This window comes from Mesoplodon mirus, assembly GCF_964341445.2.
Source record: "Mesoplodon mirus genome assembly, chromosome: 9".
In the NCBI taxonomy this organism is placed as follows: Eukaryota; Metazoa; Chordata; class Mammalia; order Artiodactyla; family Ziphiidae; genus Mesoplodon; species Mesoplodon mirus.
In genome coordinates this window covers 36,401,564-36,425,447 of record NC_138985.1, presented here as the reverse complement: position 1 = coordinate 36,425,447, position 23,884 = coordinate 36,401,564, and the positions used below count along the sequence as shown (strand labels likewise).

At 33.1% G+C, this 23,884-nt stretch overlaps 1 protein-coding gene across 3 annotated transcripts in view; it reads left to right on the top strand.

Annotated features, from left to right (window-relative positions):
- SEMA3A (semaphorin 3A) overlaps positions 1-23,884 on the top strand; it is a 504,012-nt gene that overhangs the window by 162,166 nt on the left and 317,962 nt on the right. For 2 of the 3 annotated variants that reach the window (XM_082632319.1, XM_082632318.1), the window contains exon 2: positions 8,158-8,237. The exons of the other annotated variant lie outside the window; for it this stretch is intronic. The gene's annotated coding sequence lies outside the window, so the exon portion shown is untranslated. The remainder of the gene's footprint in view (positions 1-8,157; positions 8,238-23,884) is intronic. 3 annotated transcript variants of the gene reach the window in all.

Here is a 23,884-nt window from a genome sequence, read left to right as displayed (position 1 = left end):
ACCCAGACTTAAGAATTAGCTTATATCCCAGGAAAAATAGTGATGGCAGAACCATGCCATGGTCCTGCAACTTCTGCTCAGAAATAGGCCCTGGCGGGGCTTCCCTGGTGGCGCAGTGGTTGAGAGTCCGCCTGCCGATGCAGGGGACACGGGTTCGTGCCCCAGTCTGGGAAGATCCCACATACCGCGGAGTGGCTGGGCCCATGAGCCATGGCCGCTGAGCCTGAGCGTCCAGAGCCTGTGCTCCGCAACGGGAGAGGCCACAACCATGAGAGGCCCGCGTACAGCAAAAAAAAAAAAAAAAAGAAAGAAAGAAAGAAATAGGCCCTGGCACTGTCACTCACATTCTATTTGCCAAATCAAGTTACATCACCAAGACTGACATCAAAGGAGTAGGAAGTATAATCTTCCTCATTCGTAGGGACACAGTGGAGAGGGGATGTAAATATTTTCACAATAATGCAATCTTAAACATTTATCTTAAAGTTATGTTACTCAGTATACTAATATGTTAGTTGCTTGACATTTTTAGATAATTCTGTTTTTTCCCCTAATGGAGCTAATAACGCTGATGCTGCATATAAATGTTTGATTTGTTAGTAATATTAGCATGATATAGATATAATTCACTTATGCAATATTATATAATATAATACATTAGCTTCACTAATGGAATGTTAGATACTCATTGGTGAAAAAATGGAGTGCTTTGTAATATGCAGTATATAAGATACCTAAGTGTTTGTCTATAATTTTTATTTCCCTAATGTTTCCAAGGAATAAGATGATAGATTTATAACACTCTTTGTCTTAATTAAAATTTTACCTCTTTAATTATAAAACTAGATGTATTCACTGAGTAAATTTTAAGGGGGGTTTAAGACTATCAAAATGTTTTAGGACGAGGGCCAGGTCTAGAATGAACTTGAGAAGGGTAGAAAATTTGGGTGTCATATTTACAGAAATGATTATCTCTCTTCACTCATCATAAGCGCACATCTGGAGACACAGCATACACTTCTAGACCTTTCTATCACAAACTCACTCAACAAGCATGATTTTTTCTATTACTTTAATTGTAAAACTGAATATGGTAACATTCAAGCTAAGAGGAAAGAAAAAAAGTTTCTTAACAGGTAATTTACAGGATGAAACCTATTGTTAAAATATTTGAGACCACAGAATAGGACAATAAGTAATTAATTTGATTTATTCCCAAATAACTATGAATCAATATTTTTGTTTTTACAGAATTGCAAAATAAATAAGTGAAAAGATTTATAGACTTACAGTTTCATTCTCCTCCTAATTTCTACTGTTTTACTCTCAAAATTGGATTCTTTTGATTTGTATGGCAATAGAACTTCAAAGAAAATAAGCATTTAAGTGTATCAGAGCTGATACTCTGAAAAAAATAATGATAAATGACAGTGCATGACTTAATTAGAGGCAAGTGGCCAGTGTGATTAAAGAAGTCTGATATTTTATTCACAATGTTTCAAAGAGAAAAATAATAAATCTACTTTGCAAACAACTTTACAATAGGAGGTGTTGCAAACATCAGAAAGCTTCAAAAAAATGTACCAGTCATGTTTGTAACTATGATTAAGAAATAATAGAAAAATTCAAAGTCTTGTAAGGAATCATATATATCCAGAATAAGGGATTATGTATATTTAGAATAGGTGATCACATATATTCAGATGGAAATAGGGAGTACGGAAATTGTGGTGGTACTAAGCCGTTAGATGATTTAAGTTTAAAGTTTAATTAAAACATTGCAAAGTATGTACAAATCAGCTAAGGATTCTCCAAGGAGAGTTGGTGTATGTGTGTGTATGTGAGTAAACACACACGTGCTTGCATATGCATATGTGTTGTGAATATGTGTTATATATAATTTTATACAGTGCATATTAATGTAAATTATATATATATATATTAGGAGATATATGTGAGTCAAAGTTTACAAGATAGAATTATTAATATGAGTAAACTCAAGTATTTAAGCTGTAGGTGATTAGTTTTATAATAGTTCATAGAATTTATTTTATTGGGAGAAAATTGTTTTCAGTGTAATTGTTTAAAAGCTTTTAGGAATTATCTGTTACCACTGGAGCTCTCTTCATCACCTTTTAATGATCTAAAACTGTCCCAAGTAATTTGTCCAGGCTGATTTAAAGTCACCTGAAAAGACACTAAGCAGTTTATTTAAGGTAACAATTATTCTGGAGGGTATTAAACTAAGGGCAAATATGCTAATTTTCTGTTACTTTGTATTCTCACTGAAAAATAAAAATAATAAAGTTTTTAGCTTCAGGTCTCTATTCTAAACGTGAGATAATCAATGACACTTTTGGATTTAGAATTTGTTTACTGAAAGGATAGATGCTGTGCAAATATTTTGATCAAATTATATTTATCTTCAGCCAGTGAAAGACTGGGTAATACGACCTGTTTTAGGTTGTGTGAAGCCCCACATGTCATTTTTTTGTTTCAGATGCCTCACTTCATATTACTTCAAATATATTAATTCTACCTTTGTTCCTCATTTAGCATTTGCTTTTGTTTTAAAAATTTGAAAAGTCTTTATAAACGTGCCCTTTCATTATCATTTTGTGTGATTTTTTTCTAACAATTTTTATGCATATTTAGGGATACTCGCAGAGTAAAAGAATCTTAAATATAAAAAAGCTTTCAGTTTAATAATTAATAAGGCTGAGAGCCTGGAGGGGTGGGATGGGGAGGGTGGGAGGGAGGGAGATGCATGAGGGAAGGGATGTGGGAACAGATGTATATGTATGACTGATTCACTTTGTTATAAAGCAGAAACTAATAAAAAAAAAGGCTGAGAGTTTACATTTAACAGGAATTTATTTGAATATTTCTTAATTTATAATTTGCATCTCTTTTCATATTTTAGAAGTCATTCAATTTTTCACAACTTACATAATCTAGGACCTTGAAAGATGTATGTGTCTTCCCTGAGCAATTTGCTGTATTTCCTAATGATATATCAGCCCCAGATATGTATACTCTAAATCTTGACTGTGTGTCTTTAATCCTCTGTTCAGAGACTTGGAGCCCTGAACACCCCTATAGTCTGACTCAGATTTTTATCTCTGTTTCCTAAGCATTCAGTACATATGACCATCATTATATTCATCATATTGAACTTCATCATTAACTTAGTTGTCTCTCAGTAAAATAAAAGACGGGAGACAGGAGCATATATTCTGTCATTGACTCAAATATATACATTCATTCAAATATATACATTCACTTAAAATACATATTCATTGTATATATTTGTTGGTTTTTTAAATTAATTTTTATTGGAGTATAGTTGCTTTACAATGTGTTAGTTTCTGTTGTACATCAAAATCAATCACTTATACGTATACATATATCCCCTCTTTTTTAGATTTCCTTCCCATTTAGGTCGCCACAGAGCTCTGAGTATAGTTCCCTGTGCTATACAGTAGGTTCTCATTAGTTATCTGTTTTATACATAATAGTGTATATATGTCAATCCCAATCTCCCAATTCATCCTACTCCCCCTCCCCCGCTTGGTATCCATAAGTTTGTTCTCTACATCAGTGTCTCTATTTCTGCTTTGCAAATAAGTTCATCTCTATTTGAACACTACTCTCTACCAGACATTGTTCTATTCACTGGGGATATAGTGACAAATAAAAAGCAAGTCCTTCTTCCCCAGAAGTTATATTTTAGCTGCATGCCTAATTTAATTTTACACCTAAAACATGGCCTGACATACTGGATACAATTTTTTTTTAAATAAATTTTATTTATTTATTTTTGGCTGCGTTGGGTCTTTGTTGCTGCATGCAGGCTTTCTCTAGTTGCAGTGAGCGGGGGCTACTCTTCTTTGCGGTGCACGTTTTCTCATTGCGGTGGCTTCTCTTGTTGTGGAGCACAGGCTCTAGGCATGCGGGCTTCAGTAGTTGTGGCACAGGGGCTCAGTAGTTGTGGCACAGGGGCTCAGTAGTTATGGTGCACGGGCTTAGTTGCTCCACAGCACGTGGGATCTTCCCGGGCCAGGGCTCGAACCCGTGTCCCCTGCATTGGCAGGCATATTCTCAACCACTGCGCCAACCAGGGTAGTACTTGGATAAATTTAATAAGTATTTTAACGTATTAATAAATAAGTAAAATATGGAATTTGTATAATTAAACATAATAATCTTTGAAGTTACTTAAATTTACACAGTTTAGAACAATTTAAACATTCAGAACAGACAACACATATCTTTAAGTTATTTGAAATATATCTACTAATTCTAATCAAAATCACTTTGAATTCTACATCATAAATGAAATTAAATTTCAATTGATTAGTTTTAAATGTTTTCATACCTATTTCCCAAATTACTTCATCTTTTCATCCACTTTTGGGAAAGAGAAGGAGAGATGGAAGAAGGAAAGGAGAAAAATTGAAAGAGAGGGATTAAATTTGGAAAGAACTTTTCTAGAAATATAAAGCAAGTTTTAAGTCTTTGCAATAAATTTGCTATGTTATTTTTAAAGAAAATGACCAATGCAAGTTTTAATTCAGCTGACTCCTAGTAAATCATTGCTTAATGAAAACAAGAACCACAGAAAGTAAAACGTTACATTTGTTCTTAGTACATCCCGGTAGGAACTAGCAGACATAAGATTTGTCAATGTCACAACTTCCTTAGAGTTTCCAGGAGAACACCAGGATCAAAGAAAAGAAATAGATAAGATAAAGAGTTACAATCTCTTTGCAATAGGAGTTTCCCATTTACGTTTTACTTGTTACTATCATTTTAGAACAAGTTGAAAGTATGCTGGTTAGAAATGTTTACCTGACACTAATGGAACCCCTTCTGACAGATAATTTATTGAAAAATTACATGGTGTGAATGAAAAAAAGAACTGTCAGGTTGGATCCGCTATTCTGTATCTGCAGGTACTTACTTGGCTCATATAATCTTCCCAAAGATATGTGGAAAACCTCACCTGTGCCAGAAGCTTCTCTATTTTATCAGAGAAGAGGCACATTTTCATTCTGTCAAACAAGTATTTAATCATAGTTTAAACAATATCTTATGTGTTAGAGTAAATTTTTTTGACCAACATGATGGTTCCATGGTGGTCAGTTTGATATAGAGATAAATGAAGTAATAAAACTTCCATTGTGTAAGTAAGCAATTTTAATTACTTTATCTGCAGTTGGTTTTTTTCTTTTTTTGGTTGTTTGTTTTGTTTTACAATATTTTGATTTGACCACTGTATTGTTATTAACTAGAAAATTGTGTTTGTGGCCTAGATTTTACCAATTTTTATAGTACATTGTTTTACCAGTTCAAATTTATTTACAGTTATAACCATATTATATTTTGCCTCTCCATTTCCTTCAAGTCACTCCTTCCTCACTCGTTAGTCACTGATTTTATTGCCTTTTCTGGAGAAATCAGTGCACAGTCTGGCCTCAGGACCTTTGTATTTATTGCTCCTTTGGTCATAAATACTCTTTCCCAAGATATGCATATGGTTTCCTCCTTCAGACCTAAGGTAAAATGTCACCAACTCAGAGAGGACTTCCCTGACCATCCCAAGCAAATTAATACCCACCCACCTTCTATCCTTTTGTTTTATAGCACATAACATTGCCTGACATTGTATTACAAGTTTGTATGCTATTTGGCTTATTGTTTGTATAAAATTTAAGTGCCTTAAGGCCAGGCACTTTAATTATTTGTCACTACTGCCTAAAATACTGTCTGGCACATAGTACATACTCAATAAGTATTTATTGAATTAATAAAAAATGTCTATGGTTTATGAACAATCAGTCCAGTTAAAGTTTATGAAGCTCTTCACGAAATAGTTAAAACTTTTGTAACATCAGGATAAGAGAAAATTCACAGACATAAAAAGCAGAAGACCTTATATTTGGAGCAAAACTTCCCTTTCTTGAGGCTTCCAGTAGTGAAATTCAGGAGATCAGAATGCTGAAATATTCTGACCCACCCCTCTGCAGGCCTTTAAGTGTTCATATGCAGAATATTCAACCACATGGTATGTATGGCCACCATCAGCTGGGCTCAAGAGACTGGCAATGCCCTCAAAGTAAGTTGACCTCTAGACTGGCCATTAGAATTTCTTCTGCACAGTCAAAGTGAAGCCCACACGTGGTATACGTTCCTCACGTACAGGCCATTACTGATGGAGGTCATGGAAGAAAGACTCCCCCTATGTTAGTCTAAAGGTGTCCATCCGAAATCAAGAGGAATTCACACATCATTTGCTGTATCACACAGCACTATTATCAAGGGTCAAGTGGTCACCCTAAAGCCCTGAACACTCCTGACAAAACCTCACAACCATCCCTTTGCCTTCACTGACATGCACAGCCTCATCCCTGTGGTCTATCTTGGGAAAATGAGGATTTGACTTTTCATTCCTGTTTTTTCCTGTTATGTCAGTAACCAGAACTTTCAAGTCATTCCTGATTCTCAAGGCTCTAATTCTCATCCTCAAGTTCTGTCTGTTTCCTGGTGCTCTTTCACTATGCTCTCTGGAACTCACCAACCAGGCCTCTTTATTTTCAACTGCTTATGTGTATTTTCTTCTTGTCTCTAAATGAAGCCTGGTTCTTCCCTGATGACACTGCTTCTCATGCCCGCTTTCCAGAGAGTGCTATATTCCTGTCACATCACTTAAATCACTGGGATTGGAGGGAGGGTAATGTTCTGTTGTTCCTCAGTGTCATTTCCAGCGCAGTCTCCTGCTTCCTCACTAAATTCCCTAGCTGTCATCTCATGTCATCTCATGACATTGGTAGGTATCACCTGATACTCCTCTTTGTAGAAGTCTTCCACCAACCTTTGGTCACTTCCCCTCTTCTTTTAAGATTTTAGCTTTAGCTTACTGTTACTCTCTCCAACTTCTTCCTTGCCATACAGTATGATAATTTTAACATTCAAAGAGATGACTCTTCAAAGCCACCAGTCTCTCAGTTACTTGAATCCTCTCCTGCAAAGATCTCATTTTCCACCGTGAAACAATTTCACCACCTTGTAATGTATGTGTACAAGGAATATTGAACATGGTATTGACATTTGAGTTTCAATGTGTGCGTATATATTTAGGGTAGTAAATTTTCTGTTTTTTATCTATATACCTATCATAAATCCTTTGCTTAAATCAACTCTTAAGTTATCCCTAATACCATCACATAGTAAGGGATCCAAAGAAGCATGTGGGATAATGTGTTCTCCATTTCTGAAAAAATATTATTATAGAAATCGTCTATATTTCCCAAAAATGTACAGTAAAAGAAACAGGATTGGAAATAACTGTGAGAACACTACTTCTGTATTACTGTAGTTTTTTTGACAAATAAGATTAATATTGTTTAATAAGACTAATACTTAGCTAATGAATCTCCATTACATTCCTTTTTTTTGAGATAATATTAGGTTTTTGGCCCAGATTTGAATTGTTTTTATTTTGTTTTCTACATTGTTTTTATTATTTATTCAAATATGAAATAGTGAAAGACTAATGTTACGAAACATCTATTTTAGTAAAATAAAACTATTCAAAGCATATTTTAAATTTCATATTTAAAAAGATTCAGTTATTTAAAATTATATTTACTTTACATATATGCCATATTTTCTTTATTTGGGAAAAAAAGAAAAAGCTTTTGTTAAAATGAAATCCTGTTACTTGCTAGCAGTGCCATGAAATTACTTCTTAGCTGCGTTGTCACTTTGAGCCTTTCATCATCAGTAGTGAAAAATGTTAATGACATCATAGCATTAGGGACAAATCAATAGAGCGTGTTAGAGTTTCAACTAACTCTCAAATAAATCAGCTATTCTTTAGCAGAGTCAGAGACTAAATAGTGAATTATTTCAAAGTATCTCAAATCCAATTAGTGATTACAAATTGTCATTTGTTTGAAGGAGCCAGAGTGAAAATGTTGTCAAATTCAGTGTCTGCCTCCCATAATACCTTTTCCCTTCTTACATTACATTTTCCAGTGCAAGGAATTAAAATGGTTTGAAAAAAAATTATACTGACTTTTAAGCACCTATTAATTAACAGCTAATTGCTTTATTTACATTGAATTCTAAGAATGACCTTGTTTATTTTTATAGGGTACTTACTGTGTCGGGGTACTTAAACAGTTGGACTGAACAAATGTAGCTCAGGAATTAAGAATTCTTCCTGGAAAGAGGTAAGAGATTTGAAAATAGGCACATGTTTGTATGTTAATAAGTTTTGGTGAAAACTTAGATTTACTAGTACATTTCTTTGGCACATAATTTAGAAGGTAATTTCTAAAAATTAAGGGCACTTTCTGTTTTCACTTGTATAGTCTTCTGTGGAATGATTTGGTTATATGAGAGGGCTCCAACATTAAAAAAAAAATAGTGTTTAGGGAAGCCACATTACCACTTTAAAATGTCAGGATCTGGATTGCTACTATTTTGCTCTTCTTTCTTTCTTTTTTTTTCTTTTTTTAAAAAGTTTGCTATACTTTGGAATTAGACTGAGTTTTCCATGTTCCCTGGGAGCCACAGAGCAGAGGTAGATGGTGTGTGGGCAGATTGCCATCCAGAAAGATCCTTTGGCTAGCCTGCCCCTTCTACATTTCCTGGACCACATACGGTTATTATCAACTCGAAGCCATGCAAAAGTTTAAGTGCCAAATACAGAAGAAGGAGTCAGTTTTTAATGTGTTATGCTGTCTTAAGTTTAACCTCAGATGTGAGAGACTGAAATATTACCTTTAAAATAAAATATGGTTAGGAAATCTGAATGTATACATATTACTTTTTAAAAAACCCTCTTTAACTGTAATTGTTGCTCAAGACTCATTTCATGGTATGAAGTAGGAAGAAAATTTACCAGCATTAGGCTTACCATTCTCACTGTATTATATATATTGCTATTAGAAGAAATGAACAAAGGAGTGAAAACATACACTAAACATCTATGAGTAGTGTATGGGATTGGTAAGGGAAAAAAATGTGTTTTTTTTCCCTTATGGGTCTTTGAGTAAAATAAAATTCACTTATCAGTTTTAGTTTAATTTTTATTTTAGTAAGACTAAAGATTTTCCAATTTTATTGAATCCCTTTGGATTTAACTAGATGATTATTTCTATTTAATGTGAACAACTGCTTTTTTCCCTAGTTTTTTTTTTCATATTTATTATTAAGAAAAATAATTTTATGAAAAGTATTTATATTATAATTGCTATATGGAAACTTCACTTATATATGCAAATCATTTACCACATAAGGTGGAAACTCACTGACTTGAGGTGTACATTGGAATTGTTAAAGTTAATATCAAGTCAATATGGATTTTTAAGTTTTTATAGGAGATATATCTCATATCTTTAGTATTGGTAGGGCAATAAAGACTTCAAAATATGGCTTTTGTATTGCCAGTTCTCTAATACATACGTATGCATATATACATGCATGTCAACATCTGTATGCATATGTATACATATTCATTTTCGGCTAGATTAATTTTTAGCCTTCCACAATACTAATTTCCTGGACGATATTTTCCATTAGTGCATCATGTACATAAACAGTAAACATTTGCTTTCTTATTCAGCAAATAAGAACCTTCAGATCTTCCCATTACAATTGCCTCATAGGACACAAATAAAGGAGGCGTCGTTCACAAAGTAAATTTCCTGGGTCCTAATTAAAATCTGTCCCAAATTTATGAAGGCCAAAGTCATATATAGACTTGATTTCTATGTCATTGCCATCATCATCTTTAATGTATACTTGACAAGCCAGTTTTTCAAAATTAATTTGTAAAAACATTAGCAGTCCATATGGATGAGTCTTAAATCACTGAATGTAATTAACAATGTATACGTTGGATTGAAATGAGACAGTGACTGGTTGTCAACTCATGAATATTTATAAAAGAGTAGTAAATTCACCAAAAATCTGGTGAAACTTACTTCCAGGTATTGCATCTAATAGAACTGTTTGCAGAATTGAACTTACGACTCTAGGCTTTGAGTGATACAAATACAAATTAGGGTAGATAAATATCAGTTTGTTGGAAAATGCGATCTGGCCATCCCAAAGTGGGAGGCCTGAGACCTGTTTTTTACCAATATCCATTTCAGTGACAGTGCTACTTTATCCCTTATTTTCTCCTTTTTATTTTTTCTTTTTTAAACAGAAGCAACCTGAAGGAGAATATCTGCATGTAAATTTATTTAAAATATTTAATATAAATAATTATTTTAAAGAGTAGACAATTAGTGTATTTTTTTTGTCCTGCTAATTCTAGTATTTAATGGCTTATTTGCTTAGGGAATGCCAAGATACATGGCATTTTTTTCCTCTCCTGAATCTGAAAACAGTTCTGCAAATATAGACTGTTTCCTAGGCATGGCTTCATATAAGTTTGATTCTAAACAAATTCCAGATTGAATATATACAAATACCTTACTAGGAAGCTCATGAAAAAAATTTTAAGTGTCCATAAAAAAAGTAGAAGGCAATTAAAAGAGACTGTAGTTAAGAAAAAGATGTGCTGACTTTGGAAGAGAGGAATACGAGATAAAATTCCACATTAACTAAAAAAGAAAATTTAAAAAGGTGTGGATAAGAAGGAAGAAGAAGATACAATTCAGAATTCTAAGAAGATTAAGAGTAGTATATATAATTTGTTATTCCATTCACAGTTCATTCTCTTATGACTACTGAATAATTTTGATCTGTTTCGTAGGAAGTTCTCATATACTAGAATGAAATTATATTCCAGACTCACATAGTTATGGATTTGCAAGCTGAATTACTGTATGGCCTTGAGAAAATTACCTTGCTTTTATCTAATTTTCTCATTTTTATGTTGGGACTAACAATACCTAATTTTACTTGCTTACATTTTTTTTGCTTACATTTTTTACATATTTTGAAACACTTTATGATTTATTTTAAAACTTGAATTTTGAAATGTACAGTATAGTTTTCCCTTTCTTTGAATACTTTACAAAGTACTTTTTTATTTACCTTATCTTTCAAAAGAGTTCTACTTTTTTCATGGATATTTAAGTATGTCATTTTTCTACTCTAGATCATAAGCTTTTTTAAGGTAAAAAATATTTTTTATTCTATATGCCTCCCCCCTCCCACCAATTTAAGGAACAGACAATATTTATTTAGTGAGTGACTGAAGGAAAGAGTATGAACCTTTTTATATAAATAAGTTGCTGGTGAATTGAGTTAAAACAAAACCATTTAAAACATTTAAAATTCTCTAAGGGATGTCAATATTTAATAGATAAAGGCTTTCTAAAAATGATGAATAACTCAAAATGTTCCTGTATTAATTTAGCTGTTATTTAATTTTTATTGTTGAATAAGTTCTCTTAGCTTATAGCATATTAGTATTTCAATATTTAATATTGAATAATATTCAATATTCACTTCTAAGATTTTTCAAGGAATTAAAATATTTTTTTTCTTATCAGAGAAGTCCTGAGACATTTTTTAAAGAAAAAGAGAAAGGTGAGCTAAGAAAATCATCCTGGGACTGAGCTCCTACTTAGTTGTAGTGACAAGAATCTTGGTGACCTGGGCAACTAGGAAGCTCTTACCTCATTACCCTGGCCACATATTAGTGACTACAGAGTCAGAAGGAATGCTTAGAGGCATGACTTTCCTCCTGAGGGAATCTAGTACATGCCTACCTTCCTCTGCACGCAGTGAGGGTGGGATCAGAGTGGCCATGAGTAGGAGAGGAATGTTACCTACCTCTTTAAAAAACTTCATTGTCTGCATGTTTGCACAAAGTCTGCTTCAGATTCAGACTGAGTCATTTATTTTTCTGGCTAATAATTCCTTCTTTCCCTAAACTGATTTTTTTTTTCTTCTGTCTTTGATAATCTGTGCTAAATGATTTTAGGTCCACAGAATTTCTGAGCCTGCAGGGACTTAGGAGATCATTTTATTGTTTACATAAGGAAACCAAGGTCAAGAAAAATTTAATACAAATTACAGAGACTAAGAATGTAAACTCCAAGCTCTCATTCTACAGTTCTTTTCTTTATATCATCATATCTTGCTTCCAAAGTACTGCTTTTGCTGGATTTTCTTCCTTATTCATTTTGGGATTGTCTGTTGACAGTTTCCATTATTTATCAGCATTGTCTTCAACTGCAATTGATATTTGTGTGAACAAAATAAAGAGGTGACATTCTCTTCTTTCACAAAGAGAAGTCTGTCAGTGGGTGGAAATAATTGAGCAAAAAAGATTGGGTAATAAGAGAAAGACATATGTACTACACTACCTCAAGGAACAACCCTTTTGGGGGAATAGAATTTTATGGCTAGTTAAATATATGTCTCTATATATGTGTCTTCATATATATATAAATATATGTCTATGTATATATAAATATTTGCCTATATGCATATATATATATATGGCAAAATGTTGCATAGAACCTTTGTCTCTGTTAAACTCTTTGAGATGTGTACAACTTCTTTGGGTGAAGGCTCTCTGTCAGTTTATTTTTCCCTTACTAACTTTACTGAGGGGATAATTTAGGTAATAGAAACTGCACCCGGTTTAGAGGGCTCAATTCTATGAGTTTTGACATTGCTGTACACCCATGAAACCACCCGCACAAGCAAGGTATAAAGTATTTCTCCACCCTGACAAGATTCCTTGTGACCTTTTACTTTTTTCGTACTATGCATTAGTTTGCATTTTATACGAAATAAGTATACATATTTGTGTGTATTTTTTTTTTTTTACTTAGCATAATGGTTTAGAGATTTACTTGTTTGTGTCTGGAGTTCATTTATTTTTATTGCTGGACAGTATTCCATTGAATGGATACACATTTGTTTATTCACTTGATGGTGGATATTTAGTTGTCTTTAACTTTTGACTTTTCTTAATTCATTTTCTCTGAGCATTTGTGTGCAAGCCTTTGTGTGGACTGTATTTTCATTTCTCCTGGGAAAATATGGAGGATTGGAATATCAGAGTTATTTGGTAGGTGTATGTTTAATTTTTTAAGAAATGACAAATAGTTTTCCAGAGTGGTTGTACCATTTGGTACTCACCTGATCAGCGTATGAGATTCCCATTGCTCTGTGTCATGGGTCTGCAAACTATAGTTCTTGAGCCAAATTCAGCTGTACTTATAAAGTTGCAGTGGAGGAGAGGGTGTGGAGAAAAGGGAACCCTCTTGCACTGTTGGTGGGAATGTAAATTGATACAATCACTATGGAGAACAGTATGGAGCTTCCTTAAAAAACTAAAAATAGGACTACCATACAACTCAGCAATCCCACTACTGGGCATATACCCTGAGAAAACCATAATTCAAAAAGAGTCATGTACCACAACGTTCATTGCAGCTCTAGTTACAATAGCCAGGACATGGAAGCAACCTAAGTGTCCATTGACAGATGAATGGATAAAGAAGATGTGGCACATATATACAACGGAATATTACTCAGCCATAAAAAGAAACGAAATTGTTATTTGTAGTGAGGTGGATGGACCTAGAGTCTGTCATACAGAGTGAAGTCAGAAAGAGAAAAATAAATACTGTATGCTAACACACATATATGGAATAAAAAAAATTAAAAAAAAGTTCTGAAGAACCTAGGGGCAAGACGGGAATAAAGACACAGACCTACTAGGGAATGGACTTGAGGATATGGGGAGGGGGAAGGGTAAGCTAGAACAAAGTGAGAGAGTGGCATGGACATATATACACTACCAAATATAAAACAGATAGCTAGTGGGAAGCAGCTGCATACCACATGGAGATCAGCTTGGTGCTTTGTGACCACCTAGAGAGGTGGGATAAGGAGGGTGGGAAGGAGGGAGATGCAAGAGGGAAGAGTTATGGGGACATATGTATATGTATAACTGATTCACTTTGTTGTAAAGCAGAAACTAACACACCATTGAAAAGCAATTGTATTCCAATAAAGATGTTAAAAAAATAAATTTCAACCCAGAATTCTATATACAATGAAAATATTCTGTAATGTAGGAGGCAAAATGAAGATATTTTGAAATAAAAGATAAGTAAGAGAATTCATTGTTGGCAGACCTGTACTTCAAGGATTGCTAAAAGAAAGTCCTTCAGATTGAACAGAAATGATACCAGATAGGAATTTGGCACTTTAGGAGAAAATAAATAGCATCAAAATTTGGTAAATATCTGGATGATTGTAAATTTCTTCTAATTTCTTTAAAATACATATACTATTTAAAGCAAAAAAAAAAAAAGTTGTAGTGGAACATAGCCACACTCATTTGTTTACGAATGAGCTGCTTTCATACTACAAAAGCAGAATTAAGTAATTGTGACAAAAACCACATGGCCCTCAAAGCTTAAAATATTTACTATCTCGTCCTTTAAACAAAAAGTTTGCTGATCCCTGCTCTGCATCCTTGCAAAACTTCATGTTGTCAGTTTTTAAATTTTAGCCATTTTCATGTATATGGAATAGTATTTCAGTGGGGCTTTAATTTGCATTTCCCTCATAACTAATGACATTGAACATCTTTTAATTTGTTTATTTGCCATGTGTATACCTTCTTTTCTAATATATCCATTGAAATATTTTGCTAAATTTTTAAATTGGCATTTTGTCTTATTAATAACTTTTGAGTTTTAAGAGCATTTATATAATCTAGATATAAGTCCTTTTGTAGATATATATGTTTTGTGAATATTTTCCTTCACTTTATAAATTTCTTTTTCATTTCCTTAAGTTTCTTTTGAATAGCAAAAAATTTAGTAGGGATCAAGTGCAATATATCATTTTTTTCTTCTTCCATGATTGTTGGATATTAAATCTTGCTTATACCAAGGTTACATTTTTTTCTCCAATATTTCTTCTAAGGGTTTTACTTGTTTAGTTTTGGAGGACTATGACCCATTTTGGGTCAATTTTTGCATGTAGTGTAAGTAAATGTCAAAATTAATCTTTTATTCCATGTCAACGTCTAGTTGTTCTATATGCTGAAAAGACATGTTTTTCTCTATTGACTTATCTTAGGAAATTCATCAAAAAACAGTAGCCTATTTCTGGATTGTCTGATTTTCTCCATTGTCTACCCTTTTGCCAATAACACACTGTCTTGATTTTTGTATTCTTTTTTTAAAATTTTATTTATTTTATTTATCTATTTTGGGCTGCATTGGGTCTTCATTGCTGCATATGTGCTTTCTCTAGCTGTGGTGAGGGGGGACTACTCTTCGTTGCAGTGCGTGGGCTTCTCATTGCGGTGGCTTCACTTGTTGTGGAGCACAGGCTCTAGGTGTGCAGGCTTTAGTATTGTGGCCTGCAGGCCCAGTAGTTGTGGCTCATGGGCCCTAGAGCGCAGGCTCAGCAGTTGTGGGGCACGGGCTTGGTTGCTCCGTGGCATGTGAGATCTTCCTGGACCAGGGCTCAAACCCATGTCCCTTGCATTGGCAGGCGGGTTCTTAACCACTGTCCCACCAGGGAAGCCCGATTTTTGTAGTCTTAAAATTAAATTTTATCAGATGACCAACTCAGCTATATTTTGAATTTTAAAATTTCTTTGGTTCTTCTAGGTAGTTTGCTTTCCCATAAAACATCCCCCCCCAAAAGAAAGCCTCCTGAAATTTTAATTAGAATTTTGTTGAATTTATAAATCAACTTGTGTTTCTTTAGATCTCTCATTATTATTGATGTTTAATTTCATTGTGGCCAGAGAACATACTCTGATATCAATCATTTAAAATCTACTGAGAATTGTCTTAAGGCCCACTGTATGTGTTTCATACTGCATTTTAGATTCACTATGTGTTTACTGATCTATTTTTGTCTAGTGATTCTAATAAAATCCCTTACTATGATTAGTCAATTTTAATTTTCTTCTCTTCCTTTAGTTCTGTCAATTATTGCTTCTTGTACTTTATGGTTCTTTTATAAGCTCATACACATTGATGCTCAGTATGTCTTCCTGCTGAATTGCCCCTTTCATCATTATGTACTGTTTCTTCTTATGTTTGGTGATGCTTTTGCCTTGATGTCTACTTTAGATGATATTAACATGGTCAACCCAGCATTCCTGTGCTTAATATTTGCATCTATTTATTTTCAAGTCATTTGTTTAATTAATGCTGAAGTTGAGCATTTAATGCTTTCTGATTTCTGTTGGTTTGTCACATATATCCTCCCTATTTCCCACCAGAAAAAGAAAAGCTTTTAGGATCTTACATTTGTCCCTGATATTCTGACATGTAGTTATGTCAGATTTGGGATTTGTTTTATTTTGTGATAATTGCACTAAGCACTAAGCAAACCCTTTTAATCTGAAGACTAATGCCCTTCAGTTATGGGAAATTTTCTTGATATATATAAAGATCTTTATACCTTTATATCTATATATAGATATATAAATACAGATAGATACAGATAGATTGATATACATGTATAAAGTAATTATCAATATATATAGAGAGATCTGTGAAATATATGTAAGAAATTATATATAATATATAATATGTATTTCTTCCCTGAGTTTTCCGTCTTTTCATTTTGTTAGCCCTAAAAACCTGATATTTGACTGCTTTAATTGATCCATTAATTTTCTTTAACCTATATTCCTCCATTTTGTGTTCTTGCTGTCATACTTTGTGGGAATTTTTCCTGGTTTTGTCTTCCGAACATTGTATTATAGTTCCTATTCCAGTTATCATAGTTTTAAATGCTAAGAGCTCTTTTTTGGTTCTCAATTTCTTTTTTCTTATAGTCTTGTTTGTTTACTTATTTATTTTTAATAAATTAAATATATTTTCTTATTTCTGGAAAATGTTCATTATAGTTTTGAGATGTTCTTCATGTCTTTCATCATTTTTGTTTTCTCCTAGTTCTTTCAGTTTCTATTTTGAGGGTTTTTGTTTTCCATTCATGTTGTCAGATTTCCTCTTTAGTCAGGTAATTCTGAGCTGTACATTGGTAAGATATCAAACCATTTTTGGAAACATTGTATGGGTAGGATCGGGGTGGGAGGGATTAGAGTGTATTTTGTGGATCATTAGATTGCACTTTGTATTGAAAGGTAAGCAAATCAGTCTTTTCGCAGTGGACCACCAAATGATGATATGTGGGGTACTTTCTCTAGTGCTCTTTAATTTCTCCAGTAGTTGGCAGAAGGAAAATACTGAAATTGGTCATTGATATTTTGGGAGCAAAATGGGGGAAATGTTGATCTCCTGATTTTTATCCTGGTAAGGTATGCCTTTGAGCACTCATCATCTCCCAGTTTCCTTAGAGTGAGTGGGTTTGCTTTTCTTCAGAGGTCTTCTAACTCCACTTTGTCTAGTTTATTCAAATTTCTTATCCCCAAATTTCCTTAAAGTCTTATATTGCTGTGATCATTTTTATCATTCTCTTGGTCCTAGTGGATGAATATATTTCTGTTTCCTTGTTTGTTAACTCTCTTATACCTCTACTGGGGCTAAGGGAGGGAGAAGAGATGGATTTGTATGTTTAATCTTCCTGGTTTAATTGGAATTCATATTATATATATTCTTAACAAATAATCAGATATTGTGTAAATAGTTTATAAACTTAAATATGATTATGGATGATGGTGATGTGTTTCCAGAGGTTTGATAGGCAGAAGAATTTCCTAAGTTTCTCAGGAACAGATATCTAGACCAATGATTAATTACACTTTCCTCCCTTGTGGCCATATCTTGAGAATCATTTTATAACTTATTGGCACCTTTACTATATGAAAAGAAGAAAACTCACATGTCTCCATTCTAATACATACTAAGAAATTTTACTAAGAGATTCAGTAGAGGAGGGATTGGAAATTATTGGCTAAAATGATGCTTAGAGATTATCTGCAGATTTCATTACTCATGTTTTTTCTGTTCTCCTATTACCATAGATAATTGACTATAGCTTAAGTGAGAGTATAGACTAAAATACAGTTACAGCTCATCTGGGTTTCATCAAAACTGTATCCCTGTTGGGACACAACTGGACTTTGAAACAAGTTATGTCTGGAAGTACTACCCAGAGTCATCAGAGATTTGCCTGAGGTCTGAGACAGTTGCTGTGGAAACTATCCCACTCCACTCTTCTTTAGTGAAACCTCAACCAACAGCAGTTAGCCAGAACTGAAAATAAGAAAAAGTGAAGAAATAAGCAAAAAGAAACTGGTATTAACATTAGTTGAATTTATAGACTGTTGTACATAGATCCATGTAGATTAGTTATTATGAATGGAGTTTCTGGAACAATTAATTTTAGTCAACACTTAAACATTATGGCTCAGATCCTCAAGTTTTTGAGGAATTTTGTCCCACATCATTCTAAACATGTGGTCACAAGTTCCTTGAACTTTCTTTGTCAAGCACAATTGTGTTTTGTTTCTAAATGTGAAGTTTAAAAAATTCAGACCAAAACAGAATTAATTTGTAATCAGAAAAGCAGAGATGTTCAGATGAAATTATTTGACAGTCTGTATTTTAAGTAGTGCTTTTATAAATATTTTTAAAAATCTCAAAAAAGTATATCAAATGGTATTCAGAAAGCCATCTTACTGAGTAATATAACAACTGACATGATTTGAAATGGTGTTAAAGCTGTAAATACGTTGTCAAATTGTGATTTTTTTTGTGGGGGGAGTTGGGAATTTTGAAGTGAAAATACATTTTTTTAAATGACGGCATTTAAAAGATTTTTCACCCAACAATACACACAATGCTAAATTATCCTTGTATAGTGATTAAAAAGCTATCAAAAGGAGTATGGGGATACAAAGATGAATAAAATAAAAGCATGCTTAATCATAAAATATTCCCAGGATATCTAAGATCTGTCACATCAATAGAAAAATCAGTTGCATTCTACGATTATTTAAGAACACCCCAAATTTCCCTGTTAAGCAGTCAAGAAGTCCCTCTACACAATGACAACTATAACTTACTATGTAGACTGCCATTCTGCAATAGATTCAGTTGGTAAGGAAACAATGATATCAAATGAATTGAAACACATTGCTATTACCAGGTAATATGCAAAACATATCCATCCCTTACCATGAATCTCATCCAATTTTTAAACTAGTGGATGAGTGTCATGCTCGAATTCATAATTAAAAAGAAGATACACATGTTGAAGTGGCTGTTTTGAAGAAACTACATGAAATGGTTTTATCAGTTGGTCTGCCAGAATGCCTCATTTCAATCTCATCCATTCATCTAGCTAACTCCGTATAAACTTTCACATCTCGGCTCAATACTACTTCCATAAGAAAAGCCTTCATGTTTTACAGTCTTGTCATGCTTAAAACTTCTTGTTCAATGCTATCTTTTATATGTTATATTTTCTATTAAGTTAGTGATTGTGATTCTCTACTGTTTTATTCACTAGTAGTTGCTCAGTTAATATATTTATTATCTGATTAGTTGAGCTTATATTTAAACATTATATATTTTGCTTAATTATTATCATGGTTTCTTACTGCTTTCAGTAAAATATGAGAATACCTATGAAAGTGGATTTCACTTATGGATTTATGGACATGTTTTAATTATCAAATCCAAACCTTGATAATGACTATTATATCATAAGCTTTTGCAAAGTTATCCTAAATGTATTGTTGACTTATTTTCAAAATCATAATAAAAATCCTTGATTATAACTTAAATTTAAGTGCAACCAAGAAGGGGTACACTATATAGTAAAAAAAATAAACAAACAAACAAAAAAAACGATGTCTAAAACTTTGGCTTGAGTATCAGAAGGAATTAATTATAATTCTTTACTTACAAGTTGCTTCATTTTACCAAAGAAAACAAAGTTAGAACAGGAAGAATTTTTAAAAATTATTCTGCAGAATTCTTTTAGGTGTAAGAATGAAATAAATGAGGAGAGAAAAGCACAATGATTTGTCCCAAATAACCAGAGTCAATAGAAAGCGTAGATATAGAAGACAAATTTTTGAAAGCTATAAACACACTTTTTCTATTGCAAACATGTGGACTTCATTTTAGTTATTTCCCTCCTTAAGAATTGTGTTCTTTAGAAAAGTTGTGCCTCAAGCAAAAAATAAATGATACCATTCATGTTTCGTGAATGAAGTAAAATCTTTACCTCTATAGCCTGGTCACTTAATGTAAGAATATCCAACAAAAATAACAAACCTAATGCCACTCATTTAACAACAAAATGATACTGTCAGCATTTTGATTAATGTCTTTTGAATCAAGAGACCATTGTCTTATAGATAAATTCTAGAGCAATTGCTAGTCTAGACTCTGAAGTTGGATGGAGGTGCCTTCTAAATTAAATCCTTTCATATCCCACAGGCTGCGATCATGCACATCTGAGATGTGTTAGTTGAAATTCCATGCAGTCCTCAGTTGCCAAGTTTGCATGGACTGAACATGATACAAAAAGCAAAGAAGCTAAGAAAAATTAACATTAAAAAATGAATATTATACAAAGGTCCTACACACAGCAGTGAGACGAGAAGGGCCCCTAGCATTCTCCATTCACAGATGTAAACCTGAAGTTGAACTATTCTTAACTCCAGGAAGAAACTCTGAAGGTAGGGAAAAGAGTTTCAAGACTGAGCAACCAAAAGTGAAATAAGTCAGACACAGACAGACAAATACTGTGTGATCTCACTTATATGTGGATTGTAAAAAGCTGAAACAAAGTAGATTGGTGATTGCTAGGGATTGGGGGTGGAGGAGGTGAGGAGAATTTGGTTAAAGGATACAAACTTCCAGTTACAAGATGAGTAAAGTTCCGTGGATCTAATGTGCAGCATGGTGTCTATAGTTAACAGTACTTTATCGTGTACTTGAAAGTTGCTGAGAGTAGATCTTAAATGTTCACACACACACACACACACACACAGAGTAATGTGAGGTGAGGGCTGTGTTAACTAGCTTTATTGTGACAATCATTTCACTATACATATGTGTATCAAATCATCATGTTGCAAACCTTAAACTTACCCAACGTTATTTGCCAGTTATATCAAATAAAGCTGGAAAAGAAAGATTGAGTAACCAATTAATTCAGAGGTATTGTGTGAACAGATTTCTCTTGGGGACACATAAATACAAGATGTGATTCTTTCCCTCAAGTATCCGGCAATTTAATTGAAGATGTACTTTTCTCACCATTTTACCAGTTCAGCATTCATTTCCTGAATATTTAGAGCATTCAGGTATTATGATAAATCATTGGTAAAAGAGGAATAAAAATAAGTGCCCTATAATCAGAGGAATGTCATCACAGGAGCAATATAGTAAAATTTTCATTAAAATATGGTAAGTGCTAAGATGGCAGGGTGCCCACTTCTCAGTATTTGCTTAGCCTTCATATAACTCCCATGAGAAGAATATAGGAATTTAATTTATTTAATTATGGTGATAAATATAGGCAAATAACCTAATATAAAACTGGCCACAGCATATAAATAGGAAATTATATCAGACTAGACTATAATGTGCAGCAAGCATATGAAAGGGTGCTAAAGCTTACTAGTTGGAACCTGCCAACTATAGCAGTAATGAGATGCCATTTTTCTTCCATCAAGTTGGTGAAAATTAAAAAGAAGAAATCAAGTCAGTGATTTCTAGGGTTCCAGGAAGTAGGCTCACTCATTACTGGAGAGAATCCAAATGGCCATGAATTCATGAAAACTGATCAAGAAATAGGTACTAAAATGAAAATGCATATATTTTAATAAAATAACAGCTAACAAACAAGTAGGGCAGATCAACAAGGACAAAAGTGAAAACTCCTCCAAGAGTATCCAAACGTTCACTAGTGGGGAAGAGTTAAGTAATGCGGTTTTAATCTGGACTATTGACTATTACACGTTAATTAACAGCACGGGTCAGATCTATGCATTTGACTGGAGGCCTATTCATTGGTGTATGTTTCATGAAAAACCGTTTTTGCTAAACAATGTTTATGTTGTGATGCTTTTTGTAAAACGGATTACATAGAACTCAATCGATATGATATATGTATATACATATACATATACATATGCATATGTATGTGTTCATTAGTGTGAAGAAAGCTGTGGAAGAGGCTGGTGCTGATCTTGGCAGTCTGGGGCATGAAGAAGGGAGTTAATATAGGTGATTTAATGTAAAATTTTCCCCTTTCGTAGCTTCTTATATTTTCACTAGTTGAGGTGAACACATGTTGATTTTGTTTGAAAATATTTATTATAACAAAACATAGATATTCTGGAAAATAGTGAGATGAATGCACTTGAAATATTTTTTTGGATTATTAATTGTTTGTAATTTATAGACCTGTGGCTTTTGCCCATTCATTTGTACAGGTAATCAAGAGATTAATAATATTACTTCTAAAATTAAAATATTATAAACCAAAATAAAATCGTTAGGGTTTTTTACACTAATTTGTGAATTATTTTTCTATCTTTCATCCCACCTACTAATATGTAGGTTGGAGTAGGTAGTATTGTACAATAACACTTTATAAATGTGTTATTGTACATACACGAATAGTCCATACATGAAATGTAAGAAACACCATTGATTAATGTTCAGAAAGAAGCCCTGACATATCTACATAAATCAACATGCAATTGTGAGAAAGCAACTCCAGCTCCTTTGAGAAGATATTCTTTCATGAAACTGAAGTGCTCCTGACTTGGGTCTGAATAAGTAATTTTGTCAGTCCACTGCTCAAGGCACTGTGCATAAAACCGCGAGGATGATGCTTCACAGCAGTGATTGGCCCAGATGTTTGAATTTTGATTATGTTTGAGATGGAAACATTCAAAAATATGTGCTTTAATTATAGACATGGAAATAATTATTTTTCTGCCTCATCCATCACCCTGCCAAGCCTGAGATTTTTTAACTACTGCTTTGTCCAATGCATCTGTAAACAGACATTCTGCAATTCTGCTAGAACTGTTTTCAAATTACTACTTGTATATAATTTGCTTCAAGAAATATGTAAATGAATACTCACATACATACATTAATATATTCACTGATTATTTCTGTACTATCTGGTCCACATGAAAAAACTTTCAGAGAACCAGAGAAGATATTTTTCACAACAAAATAACCTACAAAACATACACTAATATTTGACTTTTAAAATACATCCAAAGGTCTTTGTTATGGCTAATTCCAATTTTCTAATAGAAATAGATGCAACTTCATATCACTTATATACATTCTTTTAAAAATTTTTATTTATTTATTATTGAAGTATAGAGTCACATAAGTTTCAGGTGTATAACATAGTGATTCATGATTTTTAAAGGTTAAACACCAGTTATACTTATTATAAGATATTGGCTATATTCCCAGTGCTGTACAATATATCTTTGTAGCTATTTATTTTATACATAGTAGTTTGTAGTATCTCAATATTCTACCTCTATCTTGTGACTTTTATACAATATTTATTTACACATTTTTGCACCTACCAAATTTTGTGGATCACAAAGTGACAAATTCTATCTTCTGTGATAAAGTTTGCTGAGAAGAAATTAGGAATATTTCTGATTTGTATGTTTTATGCTTCCTACACATTTTTATATGATATTGCCTTCAAGAAAGTAAACTCTTGAGCATCTCCTTCATTTTCAGAATAAAGGATCTCAAGTATTTTAAGTTATATCTACTCAGGTAATTAAACGGGACCCAGGGTTTTCATCAAGAAAACCCTGCATATCGTAGTGATAGACATTTTTTTTTAAGTCAGGCATCACTATACCGCAATCTGAATAAATTATTTAAATACATTCATGAAATTAGCTATAATTTATAGCAGCAATTTCTATATCAAATCTTAG